This window comes from Oenanthe melanoleuca, chromosome 28 (assembly GCF_029582105.1).
Source record: "Oenanthe melanoleuca isolate GR-GAL-2019-014 chromosome 28, OMel1.0, whole genome shotgun sequence".
Taxonomy (NCBI): domain Eukaryota; kingdom Metazoa; phylum Chordata; class Aves; order Passeriformes; family Muscicapidae; genus Oenanthe; species Oenanthe melanoleuca.
This window is the reverse complement of record NC_079361.1, coordinates 5,280,834-5,292,008: the sequence shown is the minus strand read 5'-3', so window position 1 is coordinate 5,292,008 and position 11,175 is coordinate 5,280,834. Positions and strand designations below refer to the sequence as shown.

Genomic DNA, 11,175 nt, shown 5'->3' with positions numbered 1-11,175 from the left:
AGTCCAGCTGTTAACTCAGTGCCGCCAAATGTGCCGGTGCAAAGGGAAACTGAGGCAGGGCAGTCTCTGCAAAGCTCTCTGCAGTGCAGAGTACTCAGAACCGCAGCTCTGAGCACAGCACAGGAGGCTGCAGGACAGAGGATCACAGAAGGGTTTGGGTTAGAAGGGACATTTAAGATCACCCAATTCCATCCCCTGCCATGGGCAGACCTTCCACTGAACCATTTACATGACGGGAAGGGCGAAATTCAGAGTCTGACTCCTCTACCTGTTAGTTTTACATGGGAACGTTTCATGCAGGAGGTGTATCCGACTGAGGAGAAATGTCACTTGGACTAAGACCAAAGGATTTGCAAGAGAAGCGTCCTGGGTTTGGTTTGGGTAACGTTAATTTTCATTCTATTAGCTGGAGGCACGATCCAAACTGCCGGTGAGACAGTGTAAGTTAAGGATGCGCCAGGAAGGTACAGCTCCAGGAAGGGCAGAGAAGGCGACAAATGAACAGCAGCTCGTTAGAGTCAAGGTCTGCACAGCCTCAGACACGCCGGTGTGGGGCTGAGCTCTCCCTCCACGCTCCGATTACGGCTGCGAAAGGACAAGGGCATGTTTGTGTGGAACAGCCCACTTTTAATGAGGTGTCTGCCAAAGGCACAATCAAGGAGCGGCGCGGTCGCTGCGCCTCGGGGGAGCGGGGATGTCTCTCCTGCCTTTATCTCGGCGCTGAATTGAACCCCGCGTGCCCCTTGAACCGCTGACATCGAGACCATCACCAACATAATGAGGAGGAGGAGGTCGCTCCGAGGCGTGTGCCTGTCCTTGGTGGGGTTTGTGCTCGCGGCTCCGAAGGACTCCCGGCTGCCGCAGCACTTAGGGGGAGAATATTGTACAAAACAAAGCCCGTGCAAACAGAGTAAACAAGGGGCTTGAGAACTGGATCTGTCAGGGAGTAGGGTAGCTTGTAAAGAGAGGTTAAGGGGAAAAAATTAAATAAATAAAAACAAGCTGAAGAGCAAACAAAAGCACTGGAGGCAATATTTCCATAAGCATTAAAAGTAGAACCTGTGCTCCGTTTTCAGAAGTGCTTTTAACACATAGAAGTCATAATCACATGCCCTTCCAATAAAATTTGGGATTCTACTTCCCTGAGGTATTTTAGATGCTGTTTCTCACAACACGAAGAGTCAGTGCCCCAGTGAAATTACCAGGCCAGTTTAAAACAAACAAAAAGAATTGCTATTTCACACAGCACATAATTAAATTCTGGTGCTCATTTGCCACAGGATATCTTGTAGCCTGAAAATATAAATAGGTTCAAAAGGTTTTAGACAAGATTACACAGGTTTGGTCTATCAGTGATGATTAAACTTAATCGTTTGGATGCAAGGTCCAAGCAGACCCCACAGATTGCTGGAAGCTACAAAACCACGGTGGGAGAAGCCTTGATCTTTACACACCTTGTGACCTGTCCTGAGTATCCTCCTCTGGCTCCACCCAGGGCCAGCACACTGGGATAAGGACGTGTCTCCTGTGGGGCAGGCAGACCATGTTTATAGTCCTGCCTGCCCCCCACTCCAACTCCAACACCCAAGCTTTGTTTTGGATGAAAATGATGAAAAATAAACCCCTTGTGAGGCGCTGCAGTGCGTGCTCTGCTAGAGAGCAGTCTTATTCATTAAGGGAATGGTCTTGTATGCATTTGGGCCTGTTATCAGAAACACTCCAAAGGGAAATGGACTACTTAAACCTATTATATCACTGCTTTATTCACCGTGTGCTGCCATTTCCCTCCTACATGACGCTGGGCTCTAATAGCACCAGTTCTGAGAAACCCTGCACATTAGCCACAAGCAGCTCATTAATCCACTGTTTTCATTCTTGCAAAAAAATGGGCTCCAACCACACAAGAGCTCAGATGCCGAGTGCTCAGCCAGAACCAAAGCAGCTCTGTTGTGCCAGCAGTTCTGAGGCAGCCCCAAACAGAACAGCACTTCCAGCTGATGGGGCACAAAGGGCCTGGATGAACAAGGGCTGTGCAACCAGGGAACGGGACAAAGCTGCCAGCCAGCAGCTGCTGCAGGGAAATTTGGAAAATCCAGTTCCTGGAGCTCCAAGTCAGGTCTGTGTGGTCTTCACTAGGATCAGGTCCTGGCTGTCGATGCAGCTCCAATCCAGGATATCAATTGTCCCAGACAGAAGGAAAAAAATGAAAGGGATGTCTTGAACTCCAGCACGGGGAGTCCACGAGCAGGCTGGGGACTGGCAGAATTAATTCCGAGCAGGTACAATGAGCTGCTCCTCGAGAGCCCTTGAGGAAAATGAAAGGCCCCATGTGGCAGCCCGAGGCACAGCCCGGGGATCCTTTGGCCGCTCGGCAAACACGCAGTGCTTGTGGCACAAAGCAGCTGCCACATCTGTTCCATCAGGGACAAGAGCCCTGCAAGGGCCTGGCCTTTCTCTCCCGAGCCTGTTCTGTGCTGAGGAGCCAAGCTGCTCCATCTCCTGGCTGCTGCAGTCCCTGACCCAGCTCCTCCATCCCAGGGCAGAGCTCCTGCAGAAGTGCGTGGGTGTCTCCAAACAGGATTACTGCTGCTGCAATCTCCAAGGCTAACAAAGGAACCCTTTACCTGGAAGATGGACAGGAGCTCACATGAAAACAACTGCTCATCCACGTGGGAGTAAGAGAACATCTGTGTTCACAAATGAGGCACAAACCAGGAACAAGGAGCAATACTTTTTCATGAATGAGACTTCAGGAATCTCAGCTCTGTTCTTCTGGTCACTTTTTCCTGTCTTATTTGTCCTTCCAGCTCTATCCCTGTCACGGAGCTCTCCCAAAGTCATCAGGGTGCACAGAATGTAGAATATCCTGAGTTGGAAGGGCCCCACGTGGATCATCAAGTCCAATTCCTGAATGTGTTGCTTTATTTGAGCTGGCTTAGTGAAAAATGTAAGCAGGGAAATCAGATTTAGAGGACAGTGAGCAGTCGAGTTTATTTCTGCTTTTGGTTGAGGACATGAGTGAAATGGGAGGAAGGCAAGGGGTAGAGGGCTGGTGGTGGTGGCAGAATTCCTGCCTGGCTGGGCTCTTAGTCCTGCTCAGGAGAACTGACAGCCCCACCATTCACACTGTCCAGGGAGACTGAGGTAGACAAAATCTCTCTTGCCAAAAGTAAATGTGATTCCAGGATCCTGTGCCCTCCCTGTTCCAATGTGTCTGTGCAGAACAGCTCTCAATGAGCAGGGAGCTGAGAGGCACTTACAGAGGCATTTAGTCTCACACAAAACATTCTCCTGGGGCACGACGGGGATGGAGCAAGGCCAGGCAGACTCCTCTCATCGAGCTCAGCTCCACTGAAATCAATACATGATTAGGCAGCGACTCCAGCCCTTAATATTCCACCTCTGAACAGTACCATGTTTGTGTTGAACAAGGAAGATTTAGGCTAGACACGGGGAAAAACTCCTTGCACTGATAAGGATAATAAATACATCCTGCAACAATCACTTTACCCAGCTGCAGAGCTCCAGAGCTCTGATCAAAGTGGGCGACAGGCCCCAGCTCCAGGCTGCCTCTGCCCCTCTTTCCAGCTGAAGCTGCCATGCCAAGAGCCACGACAAGCAGGCTCAAAGCCCTGTCCCCACCTCCTGCACCTCCCTGCCCCACCTGAGGCCCCGTTTTCTCTCGTGATGCCTCTAATGAAACTAAGAGGCTGCGAGCGGAAAGTTTCCACTCGCGCCTCGGGGCTGATTAGCGCGGAGCTGCCGCGGGCAGCATCCCGGCTGGAGGCGCTGCGGCGGGAGCCCTCGGGGGAGGGATGGAGCGCTGCTCCGTGCCCTCTGCTCAGCGAGCACCATTAGAGCACTGACTGCCCAGCCTGGCAGCCCGGGAGAGCAGCACCTCGCTGCTCTGGCTGCTGGGGTCTCTGGAAAACACGGGCTGCTGCATGGATGGATGGTATCCTCCAGCCCTTGGCACAGAGCTGCAGCAGCAGAACCCAGAGAAGAAGTTAAGTTCTTTTATCAAGCCTGCTGCAGCAATCTTGGCTGGTGCTGCTCAAGGAGAGCTGGTCTCAACTGTTATTTTTGTGTGTGCTTAATGCTGGCAGCAGACACTTCCCTGCATCCCTGGTGGATGGAGACTCTTTGTGTCCTGAGGGGGAAAAAGGGGCAGCTGCCAGGGGCTGCTCCATCTCTCCAACATGATCAGTGACAGAGACTGGGGCTGGCTGATGCCATGTGCCCTCTCTGGCTCTTGGGTTGCACTCCTGCCCCTCGGAGTTCTTGGCTGTTCCTGGAAATCTGGGCTGAAACAGCAGGCCTGGGCTGCCCTGTGATCACCTTGGGGATGGGAGGGGAAAGTAAACAAGATTCTGCTCAGCTCTGCAGAGACCAACTGCTCCAGCGTTGCCTGGCAGATGGGGCCCAAGAGGGAGACCATCTGTTTCCGAGTGAAACCCTAAACTTCTCCCTGAGATCCCCAGCTGAGAGATCCAGCAGAGTTCAGTGGGCACAGAGGCACAGGGGAGCAGCCCTGACCTGGAGGGCTCCTTCAGTCCCAGTGGGCGACTTCCAGAGCTGAGCCAGGCCTTGCACCTTGAGTCTGTGGGCTGCTGGATTCCTGAGCGTTCCTATTCCCTACATTCTTTTTTTCTCTCTCTCTCTCCATGTCTCCACCCTCTTCTCCTCTTGGCAGTCCTTCCCAAGTCCTGCAGTGCTGTGGAACAGGCTGTGCTCCCTGTTGCAGAGCTGTGCAGGGCCTGTGTGGTTCACAGCTGCCACAGCTCTGCCCTCTGCCCACCCCACTCTCCTTGTCCCACAGACCCCACCTGGCTGTGCCAAGGCCACTTTTCCAATCCTTGGCTGCTGTCACTTCACCTGTGCTCATCCCAGTGATGCCAGCAGGGCTTAAAAAGAGGCACACTGGGGAGGTTGGAGAAGTGCTGTTAGAGCTCAGGTAGGGGCTGGCATCTCAGAGAGAAGGGGATGGCATCCAGGGAGAGCTGGAGAAGGAAAGAGCAATTTGCTGACAGTCAGCATGTCTGGGGAGCTGGAACATATTGCACTAAAGGATAATAACACCTTGAACAGCAGGGTGGTCGTTTCCATCTGGCCTCGTGCTGGGCTCAGCCTCTCTCATCTCTGGCCCCCAGCAGCCAGGGAATCTGAGGCACTGGGATGGCACAGGTCACCAGCCAGGCTGCAGCTGGAAAGAGGAGAGCTGCCAAAGCCTCCTGGCTCTCCTCTTGCCCCAGTCCATCCTTCTTCGGCTGGGGAGTGGGAAGGCACTGGAGCTCTTGGCTTAATTAGAAGTAACAGCTGAAGCACTTGAGAAACAAAAGCTCCTTTCTTTCTCTGCCCCACTTTTACTTGGGAGCCAGGGGTTGGGAGCAAATTGCTTGGAAGCCAGGAAGAGCCCTGGATCTTGTCACCATGGCTGCACAGGCACAGCCTCCTGTTATCTCCAGAGGAGCAAAACCCTCCTCCCACCCTCCCCTGTCTCAGCTGGAGCTGATAAAAGGAGAAGAAATAAACAAAACAAATAATAGTAATAATAAGAATAGAAAAATACCCCAGCCCAAACCAGCAAATAAATATTCAGAGAATGAACCAATCTTCTGCAGAACATATTATTTTCTGCAGTGGATTTTGGGTTGTTGGAGAGCTGAAGGACTCCAATGAGCATTTCAGGTTATAGAGGCCATCTCAGGAATCCTGGGATTTACACAGTCACAACTCAGGAGCACCCAGATGATGCCATTTGCTGGAGAACAATGATCTCTACCTGTATACACATAATTGTATCACTCTGATTGATTTATATACACGGATGTGTGCACTAATAACGTGATCAGATACAATTTTCATGTCTTCTTGTTTGGAATCACACCCCTAAGCTGCCAACAAGAGCTGGACTCCTGCCTCTTCTGCCTCTGGTCACCCCAAGGACAGAGAGCACTGTCCAAAGGCTCCTGGAGCTGTGGCAGCCTTGGGGCTGTGCCCATTCCCTGGGGAAAGAACCTTTTCCTAATATTCCACCTGACCCTCCCCTGACACACAACACATTTTTGTGCTACCACAGTTAAATTGCTTTTGGTACCTGGGCACCTCCAGTCTCCACTGCAGTGTGAGCTTTAGAAGGTAAATCATAATGCAAACCAAAGTGGGCTGTTGCTGTTTTCACTGTGTTCTCACAACAAAATGGCTAAAAATACACCCAATAGTAGAGCTGTAAAGCAGTGAAAACTAGCAACCATATATTTGTATTCTGAGAGAAATTAGGGCTATTATGGCTGCTCCAGACTGGCTTCCTACAGGAACTGGGTGGATAATTTCACTGGGTGCTTCTTGCATCAGAGCTCTGACCATCTGCTGAAGGGAACATACCTTTTAGCAACATGTCTTGTTTTGGCTCCGTGCCTCGGGGCCACCTCCCCACAACAGGCACTATTTCACTGCTTAATTACACTCACTGGTAAAAAAGGACAACTTATTTTTAGTGCCTGTCTTTCCAATATCAGCTGGTGGCCGCCGACTGTTCTGCTGCCTGTGTGTGCCCATGGGAAGCTGGGTGTTTAAATCAGCCTGGGAATTATGTAGGCCATTGGAGCTGATGGCCCAGAGTAGCTCTAAGCTGTCTTGTATTAAAAAAAAAAATAAAAATTATTCATGTGTGAACAAACAAATGAAGGGGAATAGGAACAACTGATACTTCAGCTTAACCTAGTTTCCTCCTTTTGGCACTGGCTGGCACACTCAGTGCTTCAGCTCACCTAGTTTTTTACTATCAGTAGTAGAAATGATAACACTTGCAATTTTAGCATGCAAATTATGACTCAGTAATACAATGAACATTTCTCTTAAGTATTGTTTTTTGCTTACAGCTTTTTTTGCAAGTGCAAAAGAATATCAAGCTGTCCTTCCAAAAAGACTGAATTAAGTGGCTGATTATGTATTTTCACTTTTCCACACCCACAATTCCCATCACTGATTTTTGGCTCAACTGTAGCAAAGTGGCACCTCTAAAAGTCCAATTTGGGGCACAAAAGACCATTCATTTATTCCTGGGAGACTTGAAGAGGTGGACTCTTATTTTTAAACTTACCTGCCCTTCTTTTGCTTATGGATTTACCTGGATAAATTCATGTAGACCATGACAACAGCTTGCTGGAAAGATCAGGCTCTTGCTGATGGCTCTGAGCACGCTGCTCTCATGTCCTCCCATGGCCAGATAAACATGAACATCTGCATTGCCACTGCAAAAACAGCAATAAGGATATTAATGAAAATGGGAGGAGAACTGGGATGAAGTTCTAGGGAAAACTCTCCCAGGACCTCTCTCTGAAGGCAGACACTCTGATGCCTTTGAGAACCTGAGTTAAGAGATCATTTTGAGGGAGTTGCTGATATTTCCCCAAACACACCCATCCCTAAAGAAGCCAGTGCAGGATTTCACAGCCCACCAAGTGTTCAGGTCAGGGATGGACTTTTGGGGAACTTTTGTGGGGAAAGAAGTTGGGCAATGCTGAGGATTGCAGCTCAGATCATGGAATCATGGAACACCCTGAGTTGGAAGGGTCCCCCAAGGATCACCAGGCCAACTCCAGCTGCACAGGACACCCCAACAACCATAAGATCCCCCTGAGCCTCCTTTTCTGCAGGCTGAGCCCTCTCAGCTCCCTCAGGTGCTCCTGACCCTCCCCAGCTCTGTTCCCTTCCCTGGACACACTCAAGCCCCTCAATATCCTTTTTGTCCTGAGGGGTGCAAAGCTTGTCACCCCTTTGTCTCATAACCAGCTATGGTTAAAGACCGATTTCCCAGGGGCACATGGCTGTGGTGTGGCAGAGCTCCTGCCCAGGCAGTGTGTGACCTCTCTGTCCCCTGCTGACCGTGCTGCACCTTTTATGCCTCAGCATCGTGTCCTCGGTGAGTGCCAGCCCGTGCACTATCCCCCAGCACCCACCAACTCCCAGCATCTGTGCCACTTGCTTGGCCTCTTTTCCTTTATGCTGCTCCCCTCCACCGTCGTGTGACAGCTATTGTGTGGTCCCTGCCACACAAAAGCCAGCCTGACCTAATTTAAATCAGCGCTATTGAAGCCGTTCTTGTTTTATCTCCCGGCACAAGGGCTGCGCTCCCCATTTCAGAGGCAGGAGAAATGAATGGCTAATTGGGGGGGTATTGTGCACGGCAGCGATGTCTCCCGGCCCTGATTGTCAGCTCTCCTGCTCCTCGGTGCTCCCAGCTCCCTCCTGGAGCAGCCACGCAGGCTTTGGGAGCGGAGGGAGGAAAAGGGGAGATGGGGACTGTGCAGCCAGCGCAGCGTGTCGGGGAAACAAAGCCGAGCATGGCCGCTGGTGAGGGCTGGGGGAGGGCTCAGAAGGGGCAGATGCTGGTGATAATAGCAGAGAATATCCAGCCTTCACCTCCAAATGAGCCCCGGGCTCTTTGCTCCCCGCCAGTCCTTTCTCCTGCTCCGGGTCCTCACGGGGGCTCCACACCAGCCGAGCCACACGGGTGGGAAGCGCTGGGAGCGGAGGGAGAGGTCGGGGAATGGAAGCGAGAGCGCTGCGGGATCTTTGTGCAAAGTTTGAGGCGTCCCTGACAACGGATCCTTGTCAGAAAAGGCAGAACATCCCCGGGAGCCATCCCAGCAAGCAGGAACGGGGGGAAGAGGGGCTTTGTCTGGCCACGAGGAGCACGCAGAGCCCACGACTGGTGTGTCCCGGGGCTCCCGGAGCAGAACCGGGCGGCTCTGGGGGCTCACACCGACAGCACCATGCTGTTCATGGAATCCCTGCCTCTCCCTCCCGCAGGTACCTTCCGAGAGCTTCCTGCTGGCGCTGTCTGCTCTGCGGCTGCTCTCCCCACCCATCGCCAGGAAGAGGCCTGCAGGGGAAAACAGAAACCAAAGCGTTTGAATCGGTCCGTGGATGCTCTTGGGTCCCTCAGAGATCCTCTGCCCCTGCTCGAGGGAGGGGACCTTGCCCCAGGTATCCCCAGCTCAGCTGATGCTCAGTGCAGAGGTTGTAACCAGTCCTCTCTGCAGCTCTGCCAGCTGCAGGCAGGAAGGATTTCATGCCAGGATGTTTAACAACAACACGGAGCAAACAAGACCAGAGACATCAGGTTTGTCACGGACATGGATGTAACATTATAATCCTTATCATAAATCAGATTGGAATAAAGCACTGGCAAGCCCTGAAGTTAAAGAGCATGTGACAACCTCTTCTCTAGCCCTTTTGGCCCTAAATCAAAAGATCAGCTACAAAATTGTAAAATGAAATTGTAAAATTAAAAGTAGATTTTATTGAGAGCAAGTGTTATTAAAAGTGATGTTCTTTTTGCTTTCATCTGGGTTTATGATTCATATCTTCCTTCTAAGCTTTTCTCTGCAGCCAGCAGCGCATAAAATGCACTTAAACAAAGAAAACAAAACAGGAAAACATAATTCTCATGTTACCACCGGATTCCAAGGGCTGAGGTTTTACCAAAAAGGGAAGGATTGCCACTAAGTTGTTAACATTGCAGTAGGGTAAGAAGAACAAACTTTTAAGTATGTGGGATAGTCAGCTCTTGACGGAGGGTGTTGAGGCCCTGGAATGGAATTCCCAGAGCAGCTCTGGCTGCCCCTGGATCCCTGGACGTGTCCAAGGCCAGGCTGGATTTGGAACATCCTGGGACAGCGGAAGGTGTCCCTGCCCATGGCAGGGGGTGGAATGAGATGAGATTTAAAGTTCTTCCAGTTCAAACCAGCATGGCATCTTGTGAGTCTGGGATTGTCAACAAGTCTGTCCTCGGGGACTGTTCCTCTCCCAGCCCCTGTCCCCTGGGCCAGCCTCTCCAGGGAGCTCCACTCCTGTCGCCACTATTCTACCGACATCTGCTGGCAGCTGCCTTGGGGAAAGGAGACATTTCCTCAGCAGCGCCCGCGCCCCCTCAGCGCCAGCCTCCCTGCGGGGCCTCGTCGTCTCTGAGGGGACCCCGAAACACTGCCCAGGACACGCACCTCAGCCGCCTCCTGAGGCCAGCGGGTCTCTGGGGACTCCAATCAGCCATTGATGATAATCGCTGGGACTCCCGCGCGGCATTTCTAAGGGTTTGCGGGAGGTTTGTTCCGAAGTTGCCGTGAGGGAGGCTCGCGCTCCCTCAGCCACCATGGCGGGAACATGGGCCATCCCCACGCAGCTGCTCCCAAGGCGGGTTTCCGTAGTGTAGCGGTTATCACGTTCGCCTCACACGCGAAAGGTCCCCGGTTCGATCCCGGGCGGAAACACCTACTTTTTCTTCCCCGCATCTCGTGGTAGTTTTTTGTGCTGGTTTATTTTCTTGTTGTTTGGGCTTTTTTTTTGGTTTAGAGGGGCTTAAGGCTTTTTTGTTTTTTTTTAATTCGGAGTTATTTATTTATTTCCCCGCCGTCTCCCGACGACTCGGGGTCTCCACCGCGACTTGGGAAGAGAAGTAACCGTGGGGCACCGTGCGCCCCATCGCTGAGCAGCGCCCGCCTCCCGACGGGGCTCAAGTGGGCAAAGCGCAGCCGGGCGGGCGCTCCGCGAACCGGTGCATCTCAATTCGGTTCGGATCGGTGAGAAACAGGGGAAAAAATATTACAAGGAGGAAAAAAAAAAAGAAAAAGCTGAAGTTGCGTTGGCCGGGAATCGAACCCGGGTCAACTGCTTGGAAGGCAGCTATGCTAACCACTATACCACCAACGCCCGTTGGAACGGCTTTCGCCGGCTTCCCTCAGCAACAGCAACTAGCGGGACCCAACCATTCCCTCACAGCAGAAGTAAATGGTTCCACAGCCGCCCCATGACGGCAATAAATCTCTGAGGGCGAGTAAGAATCTTCGCTCCATGTCTTTTTTACCCTGTATCAGCCTCAACTCTCTCTGTGCACCCCCCTCTCCATGAAGACATTGCAACTGACTGCCCAGGGAGGCGGCCGACTCACCCTCCCTGGAGATGCTTAAGGACAAACTTAGCTCCGTGGTCTGGATGACAAGGTGACTGTCGGTCACAGGTCGGACTCGGTGACCTCAGAGGTCTTTTCCAACACCTTATCTACTCTGTGTGTAATAACTCCGTACTCCAGCAGGCATCTCATCCCCCCGCCACAGGCAGTGGTTCCTCCCGCGCCGGCCGGGCGCGCTCCCGCCGCGCGCGCGCGCTCCCGCC

At 52.1% G+C, this 11,175-nt stretch overlaps 1 long non-coding RNA gene and 2 other non-coding genes across 3 annotated transcripts; 1 reads left to right on the top strand and 2 right to left on the bottom strand.

The window, feature by feature from the left end:
• Positions 1-304: 304 nt before the first annotated feature.
• LOC130264543 (uncharacterized) lies at positions 305-11,157 on the bottom strand. The gene is made up of 4 exons (XR_008842481.1): positions 10,952-11,157; positions 8,819-8,887; positions 7,130-7,253; positions 305-2,624 (listed from the first exon to the last, which is right to left on the bottom strand). It is a non-coding gene; the product is annotated as an uncharacterized LOC130264543 (long non-coding RNA).
• Positions 10,202-10,274, top strand: TRNAV-CAC (transfer RNA valine (anticodon CAC)). The gene has a single exon. It is a non-coding gene; the product is annotated as a tRNA-Val (tRNA).
• TRNAG-UCC (transfer RNA glycine (anticodon UCC)) lies at positions 10,642-10,713 on the bottom strand. The gene has a single exon. It is a non-coding gene; the product is annotated as a tRNA-Gly (tRNA).
• Positions 11,158-11,175: the final 18 nt, after the last annotated feature.